Source organism: Oncorhynchus keta, chromosome 14, assembly GCF_023373465.1.
Source record: "Oncorhynchus keta strain PuntledgeMale-10-30-2019 chromosome 14, Oket_V2, whole genome shotgun sequence".
In the NCBI taxonomy this organism is placed as follows: domain Eukaryota; kingdom Metazoa; phylum Chordata; class Actinopteri; order Salmoniformes; family Salmonidae; genus Oncorhynchus; species Oncorhynchus keta.
Genome location: NC_068434.1, coordinates 7,941,974 through 7,958,656, shown reverse-complemented (window position 1 = coordinate 7,958,656; position 16,683 = coordinate 7,941,974). Strand labels below are relative to the sequence as shown.

General features: G+C 47.6%; 1 protein-coding gene across 1 annotated transcript in view; it reads left to right on the top strand.

The window, feature by feature from the left end:
• Positions 1-16,683, top strand: part of LOC127907163 (histone-lysine N-methyltransferase, H3 lysine-79 specific-like) — a 233,665-nt gene that overhangs the window by 67,696 nt on the left and 149,286 nt on the right. The window contains exon 3 of the mRNA XM_052460938.1: positions 15,573-15,968. The gene's annotated coding sequence lies outside the window, so the exon portion shown is untranslated. The remainder of the gene's footprint in view (positions 1-15,572; positions 15,969-16,683) is intronic.

The window sequence follows — 16,683 nt, the reverse complement described above, 5'->3', positions numbered from 1 at the left end:
CCCATCCATCCCAGGCACCTTCCCTTTTCCCATCCTCCTAAGAGCGCTCTCAACCTCTTCTAGTGAAATCTGGGCCTCCATCACTTCTCTAATGTCCTCCGGCAACCGCCTGGACAAGTGTTCTAGAAACACATTTCCCTGCTCTACATCTATTTACCTTTCCTTAAATAAACCTTGGAAATGATCAGTTGTCACCCTGACCATATCGTCTGGTTCTCTAACTATACTACCATTTTCTTCCCTAACGCCATGCATTACCTTCCTACTCTGTCTGGCCCTAACCGACTTAAAGAACATAGCAGAACAAGTCTCATTATGTTCTAGAAAGCCACTATGCGCACGTTCCAGGAAAGCTCGAGCCTTCCGCTCCTGCAACTCCCTGAGCTGCGCCTTTAGGGTTGCAGATCTCTCCCAGTCAAACGACCTGCCGAGGTTGCCTGCCTCGTATTCGAGTTCAATTAACCTTTGGATACGATCCACCTCCCTCCTCTCCTCCTTTTTTTCCCTCTTGCAATACCCTATTATAAAAGCCCTAATCCTCACCTTAACTAATTCCCACCACTCTAACACCCCCTCCCACATGGACCGGAGGCCTTCAAGCCTCAAAAGAAACCATAAAACCCGTCAACAAAAGCCTGCTCCTCCAGCACATCCCGATCTAACTTCCAGTACCCCCTACCAAAGAGGCAGACTGGCGACCCCACCTGCAGGAGCACCCCGTCGTGATCCGAAAGAAAACAGGCAACAGCCGCCCAGACAACTTACCTACCCAAAGACCTGGGTACAAAAATATAGTCAAGCCTTCGCTCAACCCCCTGGAGTTGCGCCATGTAGGACCGGCCATTTTCGGAGTAGTGTGCAGACCACCATCTACCAGACCATGGCAAGCCATTAGCCCAGCAATGGCGCCTGCACTGCTATCCCTCCCTATTCCTAAATCTGTATTAAAATCCCCCTATCACTAATTTCCTATTTGTGACACACAGGGCGTCAGACAGTCCACCATCTCCCTCCTGTCTGCCACCACCTGTGGCCCATACACCACCACTAATCTAAATTTACAATCCCTTATCGTGACATCCACCCCTATAACCCTCCCCTGCATTACCACAAAAGAATCCTCCACTTTTACCTCCCTGTGCCCACACAAAATCCCTACCCCCGATGAGTGCACCGCCCCAACACCCCAAAACGACTCCCCCTTGTCCCACTCCCTCTTAAACCTACTAACATCCCCTCCATCCCTCAGGTGAACCTCCTGTAAAAAACAAAAATCAAACCCCACACCCTCCAAATAACTAAAAACCGCCCTCCTCTTAACAAAATCCCTTAAACCCCTTACATTTAAACTAACAAAAGTAAAATTAGACCCCATGAAAGAATAAAATAAAAACATGTAATACACTCAAATTCTAAATCCAGACAGAAAAAAAAAACCAGGAGACTCACCCGATGCTCCCCTGCTCCATATCTACCGGTGAGAACACCATTCGTATTCCTGACATCCCCCCTTCTTCCTCCATCTCACCAACCCAGGATGCAGGATTAGTGTTTGGCTCCGGGGTGCCCTGCACCCTGGGTCTACCCCCACACACCTCCCCCTCCCCAGTGCTGCAGCTGGTTTGGAAAAAAATCGGGGAGGCTGAGTCCCCAAACAAAAAACTCCCCACCTCCTCCTGTACCCAGTCCTGAGTCTTGTTAGGTGTGTCCCCACCCAACAGAAGTTGAGGGCCTGGGGAAACCAGCAGCAACCCAGAGGTTTCTCCCACCCCCATCACTCTCTTGGCCATCCCCTCCCTCTCACTGTCGGCCAATCGCACCCTCCTCTTCATTCTCTTCTTTGGTGATGGCGGCAGTGGAGAGATACCACCCTCCCCCCGCCAGCTCCTCCACCATACCCCTCATCTCTTCCACCATGGCACTTTCCCCCAGTCCACTTGCTCTTCCACCGTCTCCTTCTCCACCACTCCTCCCTCGCTTTCTTCTCTCTCATGCTCCTCCACTCGGTTGCCTTCTTCCGCCGCTTTTCCTGGTTCTCCTACTCCCGTGCCTTCTGTTTCCTTCTCTCTTCCATCCGCCGCTTCTGGCTCCTCCTCCTTCCTTGCGGCCTTACCCTCTGGACCTGTACTCTGGTCATGAGGCGTGCTTCCTGCCCCCCCGAGCCGCAGGCGCATATGACCTCTGACGAGCCGGGCACCCCCGCCACAGGTGTGCTGACGAGCCACACCCGTGGCACGTCTTAGGCTTGTCACAATCCTCGCCTCGTGTTCCTCAGATCCACAAAATCTGCATTTTCTTGTGCTGCACGAGGCGAATATGTGTCCGTAGGCCATACAGCGCCTGCAAAATGGGGGCTGACGTGCATAATACAACGTCCCCCTGTCAGCCCCTAGGGAGAACATAGCAGGAGGATGGAGGTAGCCACCATGTCCCTTTGGGTCCTCTCTGAGGAGGGCCTGGAATCCTCTCCTCCCATTCCAAAACCCAAGAGAGTCTTTGAGGTGCCTTGCTGAGGAGACGTTATCCATGTATCTCCCCAAAAAGGCCCTCACCTCTTCGTCCTTAACGTATGGGTTGTAAATGTTGACAGTTACAACCCTAAAGTTGTTCTTCGACAGGCTTGTTATTTCATAGTGGCTCATCGGCCTCTCACCTGTCACTGCTCTTGCCCTTCTCAGGATATCATCGTGTTTCTCCTCTGTATATAGTGCCACGTCGTATGCTCCCTCCAACGAGTTGCCTTGGAAACAAAACACTTCCTTCACCGTCAGCTTTAGAATCCCCATCAATATTATCCTTCCAAAAGTTTCCCGTCCGAAAGGCTCCAACTCCTTTTCCTTCCAAGCAAACCGAATCGTGTTGGCCAGCCCAATCCCAGGGACCGACCGTGTTGATGGATTTAGCACCATCTCCGCAAGGAGAATGGCGCTCGTTCTCTTCTCTTCCAAAACAAGGAAAAAAGAAAAACCAAAGTGACTGAGCCTAATCTGGTGCAAACAAACACAGAGATAGGAACAATCACCCACAAAATACACAGTGAAACCCAGGCTACCTAAATATGGTTCCCAATCAGAGACAACGAGAATCACCTGACTCTGATTGAGAACCGACCTCAGGCAGCCAAGCCAATTCTAGACACCCCTACTCAGCCACAATCCCAATGCCTACAAAAACCCCAATACGACAACACAATAAACCCATGTCACACCCTGGCCTGAACAAATAATAAAGAAAACACAAAATACTAAGACCAAGGCGTGACAAAATGCGGAAGAGACATCTCAGTTGAATACGATCAGTTGGACAACTGACTAGGTATCCCCTTTCCTTTCCCTTTCACAATATATCTGCCATGGAGGTCAATATTTCACATAGTCCTCCCACTATATATCTGCTATAGAGGTCAATATTTCACATAGTCCTCCCACTATATATCTGCCATGGAGGTCAATATTTCACATAGTCCTCCCACTATATATCTGCTATAGAGGTCAATATTTCACATAGTCCTCCCACTATATATCTGCCACGGATGTCAATATTTCACATAGTCCTCTCACTATATATCTGCTATAGAGGTCAATATTTCACATAGTCCTCCCACAATATATCTGCTATAGAGGTCAATATTTAACATAGTCCTCCCACTATATATCTGCTATAGAGGTCAATATTTCACATAGTCCTCCCACTATATATCTGCTATAGAGGTCAATATTTAACATAGTCCTCCCACTATATATCTGCTATAGAGGTCAATATTTCACATAGTCCTCCCACTATATATCTGCTATAGAGGTCAATATTTCACATAGTTCTCCCACTATATATCTGCCATTGAGGTCAATATTTCACGTAGTCCTCCCACAATATATCTGCCGTAGAGATCAACATTTCTGTAAGGGATTTCTTCCATTGACGGAGAGGCGGACCAAAGCGCAGCGTGGTTGTTTTGATTCATGTTTTAATAAATCACTTCACATGAACAAACTAACAAAAACAAGAACCGTGAAAACCCAAAACAGTCCTATCTGGTGCAAAGACAGAGACAGGAACAATCACCCACAAAGACACAGTGAAACCCAGGCTACCTAAGTATGATTCTCAATCAGAGACAACTAATGACACCTGCCTCTGATTGAGAACCATACTAGGCAGAAACATAGAAATACCCAAATCATAGAAAAACAAACATAGACTGCCCACCCCAACTCACGCCCTGACCATACTAAATAATGACAAAACAAAGGAAATAAAGGTCAGAACGTGACAATTTCACATAGTCCTCCCACTATATATCTGCCATAGAGGTCAATATTTCACATAGTCCTCCCACAATATATCTGCTATAGAGGTCAATATTTCACATAGTCCTCCCACTATATATCTGCCAAAGAGGTCAATATTTCACTTAGTTCTCCCATTATATATCTGCTATAGAGGTCAATATTTCACATAGTCCTCCCACTATATACCTGCCATAGAGGTCAATATTTCACATAGTCCTCCCACTATATATCTGCCATAGAGGTCAATATTTCACACTCCAGAATGAAAATAGAATCAGCTTGAATTCAGTTTGATGTCCTAGTATGAAGCATTCAGTCATTCTCTGACTGCTCACATAATAGTGCTGCTTACATCTCTTTCCCTAGATGTACATTAGTAGTAAATGTGATGAACAGTCATTCCAATATGATGTGTGGTATTTTATTAAATTATGTAATGAGACAGAAATTCAATGAACAATAATAATTAATGCTTTCTGTTTTACATGATCATTATTCATGACTCTCCATCTTGGATAATGGATGATCAGGATCAGGTGAGTAATTACTTATTTGTCTGTTTTGTTTATTGACAACCAATAACACAAGACAAAGAAGAGACCAGAGTGTTAATCTGATACTATAAAAACTACAGGCCTTGTGAACAGCAGTGTGTCTTCTTCAAGGTTACAAATTAAATCAGTTTCTTTACGTTTATCAATACTCTCCCCAAATGTTCGCAAGGTTGGTTGGATAAAGATGTATAGATGTTCTTCAAATTATCCAGAATTTTCACATCATAGATCTCCCACAATATATCTGCCATGGAGGTCAACATTTCACATAGTTCTCACACAATATATCTGTCAAAGAGGTCAACATTTCACCTTTCCCTCCCACAAAATATCTGTTGTAGAGCTCAACATTTTAGAGGGGTTGAGTTAAATGTGTAACGGCGTTCGTCTGTTGAAGGAGAAGCGGACCAAAATGCAGCGTGGTGGTTACTCATGTTCTTTAATGAAGAAACGACGATACATGAAATAACTATATATATACAAAAAACAACAAAACGAAACGCGAAAACCTATACAGCCTATCTAGTGCTAACTAACACAAAGACAGGAACAATCACCCACAAAATACACAGTGAAACCCAGGCTACCTAAATATGATTCCCAATCAGAGACAACGAGAATCACCTGACTCTGATTGAGAACCGCCTCAGGCAGCCAAGCCAATTCTAGACACCCCTACTCAGCCACAATCCCAATACCTACAAAAACCCCAATACGACAACACAATAAACCCATGTCACACCCTGGCCTGAACAAATAATAAAGAAAACACAAAATAGTAAGACCAAGGCGTGACAGAACCACCCCCCTAAGGTGCGGACTCCCGGACGCACCACAAAACCATAGGGAGGGTCCGGGTGGGCGTCTGTCCATGATGGCGGCTCCGGCTCGGGACGTGGACCCCACTCCATTAATGTCTTAGTTCCTCCCCCTTGCGTCCTGGGATAGTCCACCCTCGCCGCCGACCATGGCCTAGTAGTCCTCACCCAGAACCCCACTGGACTGAGGGGCAGCTCGTGACTGAGGGGCAGCTCGGGACTGAGGGGCAGCTCAGGACTGAGGGGTAGCTCGGGACTGAGGGGTAGCTCGGGACTGAGGGAAGCTCGGACTGAGGGTAGCTCGGGACTGAGGGGAAGCTCGGGACTGAGGGGAAGCTCGGGACTGAGGGGAAGCTCGGGACTGAGGGGAAGCTCGGGACTGAGGGGAAGCTCGGGACTGAGGGGAAGCTCGGGACTGAGGGGAAACTCGGGACTGAGGGGAAACTCGGGACTGAGGGGAAGCTCGGGACTGAGGGGCAGCTCAGCACTGAGTGGAAACCCAGCACTGAGAGGAAGCTCAGCACTGAGAGGAAGCTCAGCACTGAGAGGAATCTCAGGCAGGTAGTTGGTTCCGGCAGATCCTGTTTGACTGGCAGATCTGGAAGAGTCTGGTTGACTGGCAGATCTGGAAGATTCTGGTTAACTGGTAGATCTGGAAGAGTCTGGCTGACTGGCAGATCTGGCTGCTCTGGCTGCTCCATGTAGACTGGCTGCTCTGGCTGCTCCATGCAGACTGGCAGCTCTGGCTGCTCCATGCAGACTGGCAGCTCCATGCAGACTGACAGCTCTGGCTGCTCTGCAGATGCAGACTGACAGCTCTGGCTGCTCTATGCAGACTGGCAGCTCTATGCAGACTGGCAGCTCTATGCAGACTGGCAGCTCTATGCAGACTGGCAGCTCTATGCAGACTGGCAGCTCTGTGCAGACTGGCTCTCTATGCAGACTGACAGCTCTGGCTGCTCCATGCAACCTGGCAGCTCTGGCTGCTCCATGCAGACTGACAGCTCTGGCTGCTCCATGCAGGCTGGCAGCTCTGGCTGCGCTGAACAGGCGGGAGGCTCCGGCAGCGCTGTAGAGGAGGAAGGCTCTGGCTGCGCTGAACAGGCGGGAGGCTCCGACAGCGCTAGAGAGAAGGAAGGCTCTGATAGCGCTGGAGAGGCGAGGCGCACTGAAGGCCTGGTGCGTGGTGCTGGAACTGGTGGTACTGGATCGAGGACACGCACAGGAAGCCTGGTGCGGGTAGCTGCCACCGGAGGACTGGTGTGTGGAGGTGGCTCTGGATAGACCGGACCGTGCAGGCGCACTGGAGCTCTTGAGCACCGAGCCTGCCCAACCTTACCTGGCTCGATGCCCACTCTAGCCCGGCTAATACGAAGAGCTGGTATGTACCGCACCGGGCTATGCACCCGCACTGGAGACACCGTGCGCTCCATAGCATAACACATTGCCTGCCCGGTCTCTCTAGCCCCCCGGTAAGCACAGGGAGTTTGCGCAGGTCTCCTACCTGGCATCGCCATACTCCCTGTGAGCCCCCCCAAATAATTTTTTGGGGCTGACTCTCAGGCTTCCATCCGCGTCGCCGTGCTGCCTCCTCATACCAGCGCCTCTCCGCTTTCGCCGCCTCCAGTTCTTCTTTGGGGCGTCGATATTCACCAGGCTGTGCCCATGGTCCTTTTCCGTCCAATATCTCTTCCCAAGTCCAGAAGTCCTTTGATCGCTGCTCCTCACGATTAACAGGGGAGTTGGCTCAGGTCTGTCTCCTGACTCTGCCACACTCTCCCTGAGCCCCCAATACATTTTTGGGGCTGCTTTTCGGGCTTCCTTGCCAACCGTGTTCCCTCGTATCGTCGGCTCCTCTCTCCGGCTGCCTCTGCTCTCCTAAGTTCCTCCACCTGTTCCCATGGGAGGCGATCTCTTCCGGCCAGTATCTCCTCCCAAGTGTAACAACCTTTGCCATCCAACACGTCTTCCCATGTCCATTCCTCCTTTCGCTGCTCCTGCTGTCGCTGCCTGTTACCACGCCGCTTGGTCCGGGTGTGGTGGGTGATTCTGTAACGGCGTTCGTCTGTTGAAGGAGAGTCGGACCAAAATGCAGCGTGGTGGTTACTCATGTTCTTTAATGAAGAAACGACGATACATGAAATAACTAATATATATCCAAAAAACAACAAACGAAACGCGAAAGGCTGTATAGGTTATCTTTTTTTTAAATAAAAAATAATTTATTATCTTCAATACCATTCATTCTTTACAACTCATAATTTTCATACATACTCAAATAATGGTATTTTAATTTAAATAATTTAACTAAACATAAACCCCAAACAAGACCTCAGGGGAGCATCTTCCCTCCCCGTCACCCTACAAAATACCTTTCCCTATCTCCCCGTCCCTAATCTATCCCCTTACAAATCTAAATGACACCCAGCCCTAAACCCCCTTCCACCTCTCCCGAGCAGCATGCTGCCCCCACTTCCTCTCCTCCTCTTCATCCTCCCCTCAAATCTCATTCCACCCTCCTCACTATCCCTTCCACCCCCAATCTCTCCCTGTCTTCACCATGTTCTGCCTGGCTTCCCACAGCCCCCCGTTTAAAGAGACTCATGAGAAGCCAGAGCAGAAACCTGTCCCTATCCGTCCCTCTCGCTCTCCCTACACCTCTCTCTAACCTGGCCCACGTCAATACAAAATCCCTCCCTTACCAAACCTAACAACACCCGTGCCCTAGCCCATACTACTCCGGCAAAGGCACAGTCCCAAAAGACATGGCGCACAGTCTCCTCCCTGCCACAAGAGGATCTTGGACAGGTGGGGGATTGCACCAAACTATACCGGTACATGATGGAACATACCGGCAAGCACTTATGGAGGCTCAACCAATTCAGGTCCTTGAGCCTGTTGTCCAGACCCCGCGCCTGCACTCCCTCCCAGACCACTTCCGAGATGCCGACTACAGGTGACGGACTCCCTGCCTTTCTGACCTCCTCGTACAGGTGCCTGTGATCTAAACCTACTCGGGCAACTTCAACCTCAGGGTGCGCACACAGCCACTTGGCCGCATGACCAAAGTGCCACGGCAGCTGTTCCGCCCGAGAACCCGTGTTAGACCACACCATTACGCTTCTCGCCTGATACGAGAAGAACACCCGCAGGAGGTAACCGGATGGGTGTATCACTGGATGAGCAAGCTCCGTTAACAAGAAAGAAACAAAAATTGTGTCCAGCTTGAGAGGGAAATGTGGTACCCCCCTACCTCCCTCCCCAATGGGACAGATCATGCGTGCCCTGGCGACCCACTCGCACCTGCCACTCCACATGAACTAAAACACAAGCCTCACTAGAGGCCTCCTCAGACAAGCCGGCAATGGGTAGATGTACGCCAAATACAAAAGAGACGGCAACACATCCACCTTTAGGACCAGGACTTTGCCCATAAAAGACAAATACCTAGCCTTCCACATTGCTAGCTTCCTCTGTACCACTGCGATACGCATGTTCCAGTTCAGCGTCGCTGAGCAGGAGGTCTCAAAATGGACCCGAGAATCCTCAGGGCCCCTCACAGAGAGATAACCCCCAGGCACATCCGTTCTACCATGCCATCTTCCGAAAAACTTGACGGAAGACTTTGCATGGTTCAGAACTGATCCCGACGCTCGGGTGAAATCCCCAAAGATGGCAAGGGACCTTGTCAGGCACGAGTCCTTGCACAGCAGCAAGGAAGTGTCGTCGGCATACTGCGTCATCTTAACACGCAACCCACCACTTCCAGGGATCAACAAGCCTTCCACCCTTTGTGTCTGCCCTAATGGCAGCCCCCAGAGGCTCCATGTACAGAACGAAGAGGAGAGCCGAGAGTGGGCACCCCTGCCTGACCCCAGACGACAGATCAAAAACGTCACCCAAGTGACTATTTACACTAACTCGGCACCCTGCTCCGACATATAATGTACGAATCCATCCTATGAACTTCTCCCCAAATCCTAATCGACCTAACACTCTGAATAAAAAGGATCTATTCACGCGATCAAAGGCTTTCGCCTGATCTAGCGCTGCTACCATTAAAGGCAGTCCTCTGTCTTCAACCCAAGCGATGGAGTCCCTGATTAACTGTAGGTTCCATCTAATAGAGCGGCCCTCTACCCCGCATGTCTGATCCTCATGGACGACGTAGGGAAGGGCTGTGCGCAACCGGTCTGCTAAAACCTTTGCAAGTAGCTTGTAATCTACACACAGCATGGTCAACGGCCGCCAGTTGCCAAGGTCTGTTACTTCCCCCTTCTTATATAAAAGTGACAGCACACCAACAGCCATTGATCCCCGGGACCCCTGTCTCAAGGATGGCCTTCAAGACTTCGAGGACCACTGGTCCAAGTATACCCCAAAACTTGAGATAAAACTCAGCCGGCAGCCCATCCATCCCAGGCACCTTCCCTTTTCCCATCCTCCTAAGAGCGCTCTCAACCTCTTCTAGTGAAATCTGGGCCTCCATCACTTCTCTAATGTCCTCCGGCAACCGCCTGGACAAGTGTTCTAGAAACACATTTCCCTGCTCTACATCTATTTACCTTTCCTTAAATAAACCTTGGAAATGATCAGTTGTCACCCTGACCATATCCTCTGGTTCTCTAACTATACTACCATTTTCTTCCCTAACGCCATGCATTACCTTCCTACTCTGTCTGGCCCTAACCGACTTAAAGAACATAGCAGAACAAGTCTCATTATGTTCTAGAAAGCCACTATGCGCACGTTCCAGGAAAGCTCGAGCCTTCCGCTCCTGCAACTCCCTGAGCTGCGCCTTTAGGGTTGCAGATCTCTCCCAGTCAAACGACCCGCCGAGGTTGCCTGCCTTGTATTCGAGTTCAATTAACCTCTGGATACGATCCACCTCCCTCCTCTCCTCCCTTTTTTTCCCTCTTGCAATACCCTATTATAAAAGCCCTAATCCTCACCTTAACTAATTCCCACCACTCTAACACCCCCTCGCACATGGACCGGAGGCCTTCAAGCCTCCAAAAGAAAGCATAAAACCCGTCAACAAAAGCCTGCTCCTCCAGCACATCCCGATCTAACTTCCAGTACCCCTCTACCAAAGAGGCAGACTGGCGACCCCACCTGCAGGAGCACCCCGTCGTGATCCGAAAAGAAAACAGGCAACAGCCGCCCAGACAACTTACCTACCCAAAGACCTGGGTACAAAAATATAGTCAAGCCTTCGCTCAACCCCTGGAGTTGCGCCATGTAGGACCGGCCATTTTCGGAGTAGTGTGCAGACCACCATCTACCAGACCATGGCAAGCCATTAGCCCAGCAATGGCGCCTGCACTGCTATCCCTCCCTATTCCTAAATCTGTATTAAAATCCCCCTATCACTAATTTCCTATTTGTGACACACAGGGCGTCAGACAGTCCACCATCTCCCTCCTGTCTGCCACCACCTGTGGCCCATACACCACCACTAATCTAAATTTACAATCCCTTATCGTGACATCCACCCCTATAACCCTCCCTGCATTACCACAAAAGAATCCTCCACTTTTACCTCCCTGTGCCCACACAAAATCCCTACCCCCGATGAGTGCACCGCCCCAACACCCCAAACGACTCCCCCTTGTCCCACTCCCTCTTAAACCTACTAACATCCCTCCATCCCTCAGGTGAACCTCCTGTAAAAAACAAAAATCAAACCCCACACCCTCCAAATAACTAAAAACCGCCCTCCTCTTAACAAAATCCCTTAAACCCCTTACATTTAAACTAACAAAAGTAAAATTAGACCCCATGAAAGAATAAAATAAAAACATGTAATACACTCAAATTCTAAATCCAGACAGAAAAAAAAAAACCCAGAGACTCACCCGATGCTCCCCTGCTCCATATCTACCGGTGAGAACACCATCCGTATTCCTGACATCCCCCTTCTTCCTCCATCTCATCAACCCAGGATGCAGGATTAGTGTTTGGCTCCGGGGTGCCCTGCACCCTGGGTCTACCCCCACACACCTCCCCCTCCCCAGTGCTGCAGCTGGTTTGGAAAAAATCGGGAGGCTGAGTCCCCAAACAAAAAACTCCCCACCTCCTCCTGTACCCAGTCCTGAGTCTTGTTAGGTGTGTCCCCACCCAACAGAAGTTGAGGGCCTGGGGAAACCAGCAGCAACCCAGAGGTTTCTCCCACCCCCATCACTCTCTTGGCCATCCCTCCCTCTCACTGTCGGCCAATCGCACCCTCCTCTTCATTCTCTTCTTTGGTGATGGCGGCAGTGGAGAGATACCACCCTCCCCCCCGCCAGCTCCTCCACCATACCCCTCATCTCTTCCACCATGGCACTTTCCCCCAGTCCACTTGCTCTTCCACCGTCTCCTTCTCCACCACTCCTCCCCTCGCTTTCTTCTCTCTCATGCTCCTCCACTCGGTTGCCTTCTTCCGCCGCTTTTCCTGGTTCTCCTACTCCCGTGCCTTCTGTTTCCTTCTCTCTTCCATCCGCCGCTTCTGGCTCCTCCTCCTTCCTTGCGGCCTTACCCTCTGGCCTTACATGAGGCCTCTGGACCTGTACAGGTGTCTGGTCAGGCTTGTCACAATCCCTCGCCTCGTGTTCCTCAGATCCACAAAATCTGCATTTTCTTGTGCTGCACGAGGCGAATATGTGTCCTTCCCCTCTGACGTGCATAATACAACGTCCCCTGTCAGCCCCTAGGGAGAACATAGCAGGAGGATGGAGGTCGCCACCATGTCCCTTTGGGTCCTCCCTGAGAAGGGCCTGGAAGCCTCTCCTCCCATTCCAAAACCCAAGAGAGTCTTTGAGGTGCCTTGCTGAGGAGACGTTATCCATGTATCTCCCCAAAAAGGCCCTCACCTCTTCGTCCTTAACGTATGGGTTGTAAATGTTGACAGTTACAACCCTAAAGTTGTTCTTCGACAGGCTTGTTATTTCATAGTGGCTCATCGGCCTCTCACCTGTCACTGCTCTTGCCCTTCTCAGGATATCATCGTGTTTCTCCTCTGTATATAGTGCCACGTCGTATGCTCCCTCCAACGAGTTGCCTTGGAAACAAAACACTTCCTTCACCGTCAGCTTTAGAATCCCCATCAATATTATCCTTCCAAAAGTTTCCCCGTCCGAAAGGCTCCAACTCCTTTTCCTTCCAAGCAAACAGAATCGTGTTGGCCAGCCCAATCCCAGGGACCGACCGTGTTGATGGATTTAGCACCATCTCCGCAAGGAGAATGGCGCTCGTTCTCTTCTCTTCCAAAACAAGGAAAAAAGAAAAACCAAAGTGACTGAGCCTAATCTGGTGCAAACAAACACAGAGACAGGAACAATCACCACACAGTGAAACCCAGGCTACCTAAATATGGTTCCCAATCAGAGACAACGAGAATCACCTGACTCTGATTGAGAACCGACCTCAGGCAGCCAAGCCAATTCTAGACACCCCTACTCAGCCACAATCCCAATGCCTACAAAAACCCCAATACGACAACACAATAAACCCATGTCACACCCTGGCCTGAACAAATAATAAAGAAAACACAAAATACTAAGACCAAGGCGTGACAAAATGCGGAAGAGACATCTCAGTTGAATACGATCAGTTGGACAACTGACTAGGTATCCCCTTTCCTTTCCCTTTCACAATATATCTGCCATGGAGGTCAATATTTCACATAGTCCTCCCACTATATATCTGCTATAGAGGTCAATATTTCACATAGTCCTCCCACTATATATCTGCTATAGAGGTCAATATTTCACATAGTCTATATATCTGCTATAGAGGTCAATATTTCACATAGTCCTCCCACTATATATCTGCCACGGATGTCAATATTTCACATAGTCCTCCCACTATATATCTGCTATAGAGGTCAATATTTCACATAGTCCTCCCACTATATATCTGCCACGGATGTCAATATTTCACATAGTCCTCTCACTATATATCTGCTATAGAGGTCAATATTTCACATAGTCCTCCCACTATATATCTGCTATAGAGGTCAACATTTCACATAGTCCTCCCACTATATATCTGCTATAGAGGTCAATATTTCACGTAGTCCTCCCACTATATATCTGCCATAGAGGTCAATATTTCTGTAAGGGATTTCTTCCATTGACAGAGAGGCGGACCAAAGCGCAGCGTGGTTGTTTTGATTCATGTTTTAATAAATCACTTCACATGAACAAACTAACAAAAACAAGAACCGTGAAAACCCAAAACAGTCCTATCTGGTGCAAAGACAGAGACAGGAACAATCACCCACAAAGACACAGTGAAACCCAGGCTACCTAAGTATGATTCTCAATCAGAGACAACTAATGACACCTGCCTCTGATTGAGAACCATACTATATACTAGAGGTCAAACATAGAAATACCCAAATCATAGAAAAACAAACATAGACTGCCCACCCCAACTCACGCCCTGACCATACTAAATAATGACAAAACAAAGGAAATAAAGGTCAGAACGTGACAATTTCACATAGTCCTCCCACTATATATCTGCTATAGAGGTCAATATTTCACATAGCCCTCCTATAAAATATCTGCCATAGAGGTCAATATTTCACATAGTCCTCCCACAATATATCTGCTATAGAGGTCAATATTTCACATAGTCCTCCCACTATATATCTGCCATAGAGGTCAATATTTCACATAGTCCTCCCACAATATATCTGCCAAAGAGGTCAATATTTCACATAGTCCTCCCACTATATATCTGCCAAAGAGGTCAATATTTCACATAGTCCTCCCACTATATATCTGCCTAGAGGTCAACATTTCACATAGTCCTCCCACTATATATCTGCCAAAGAGGTCAATATTTCACATAGTCCTCCCACTATATATCTGCCATAGAGGTCAATATTTCACATAGTCCTCCCACTATATATCTGCCAAAGAGGTCAATATTTCACATAGTCCTCCCACTATATATCTGCCATAGAGGTCAACATTTCACATAGTCCTCCCACTATATATCTGCCAAAGAGGTCAATATTTCACATAGTCCTCCCACTATATATCTGCCAAAGAGGTCAATATTTCACATAGTCCTCCCACTATATATCTGCCAAAGAGGTCAATATTTCACATAGTCCTCCCACTATATATCTGCCATAGAGGTCAACATTTCACATAGTCCTCCCACTATATATCTGCCAAAGAGGTCAATATTTCACATAGTCCTCCCATTATATATCTGCCATAGAGGTCAACATTTCACATAGTCCTCCCACTATATATCTGCCATAGAGGTCAACATTTCACATAGTCCTCCCTCTATATATCTGCCAAAGAGGTCAATATTTCACATAGTCCTCCCACTATATATCTGCCTAGAGGTCAACATTTCACATAGTCCTCCCACTATATATCTGCCAAAGAGGTCAATATTTCACATAGTCCTCCCACTATATATCTGCCCTAGAGGTCAACATTTCACATAGTCCTCCCACTATATATCTGCCAAAGAGGTCAATATTTCACATAGTCCTCCCACTATATATCTGCCCTAGAGGTCAACATTTCACATAGTCCTCCCACTATATATCTGCCTAGAGGTCAACATTTCACATAGTCCTCCCACTATATATCTGCCTAGAGTCAACCATTTCACATAGTCCTCCCACTATATATCTCAACATTTCACATAGTCCTCCCACTATATATCTGCCAAAGAGGTCAATATTTCACATAGTCCTCCCACTATATATCTGCTATAGAGGTCAATATTTCACATAGTCCTCCCACTATATATCTGCCAAAGAGGTCAATATTTCACATAGTCCTCCCACTATATATCTGCTATAGAGGTCAATATTTCACATAGTCCTCCCACTATATATCTGCTATAGAGGTCAATATTTCACATAGTCCTCCCACTATATATCTGCCATAGAGGTCAACATTTCACATAGTCCTCCCACTATATATCTGCTATAGAGGTCAATATTTAACATAGTCCTCCCACTATATATCTGCCATAGAGGTCAACATTTCACATAGTCCTCCCATTATATATCTGCCATAGAGGTCAATATTTCACATAGTCCTCCCACTATATATCTGCCATAGAGGTCAATATTTCACATAGTCCTCCCACTATATATCTGCCATAGAGGTCAACATTTCACATAGTCCTCCCACTATATATCTGCCATAGAGGTCAATATTTCACATAGTCCTCCCACTATATATCTGCTATAGAGGTCAATATTTCACATAGTCCTCCCACTATATATCTGCTATAGAGGTCAATATTTCACATAGTCCTCCCACTATATATCTGCCATAGAGGTCAACATTTCACATAGTCCTCCCACTATATATCTGCCATAGAGGTCAATATTTCACATAGTCCTCCCACTATTTATATCTGCTAGTCTACTAGAGGTCAATATTTCACATAGTCCTCCCACTATATATCTGCTATAGAGGTCAATATTTCACATAGTCCTCCCACTATATATCTGCCATAGAGGTCAATATTTCACATAGTCCTCCCACTATATATCTGCCATAGAGGTCAATATTTCACATAGTCCTCCCACTATATATCTCCTATAGAGGTCAACATTTCACACTCCAGAATGAAAATAGAATCAGCTTGAATTCAGTTTAATGTCCTAGTATGAATCATTCTGTGATGTTTAGACTGTTCAATAGTAGCACTGCTTACATCCCTTTCCCTAGATGTACATTAGTAATGAATGTGATGAACAGTCATTCCAATATGATGTATGTATATTCCATAGAACCCTGCCTCCTGACACAATATCCTGTATCTGACATAGAGCCCAATGCTGGTTATCACAAACAACGACAATAATCATTTGATCAGAGAAAGACCAATAACAAAACAACATTATTTACGTTAATCAGATCTTATTGGTTCCCACAGTCCCTACATGAGGGAGGCTTGAGTGACAGGAGAAATCTGATTGGTCCTGTTTGTTCTGTATATAGTGATGTAGTCTTCCACACAGAACTCACCTCTCTGTTTTACACCACA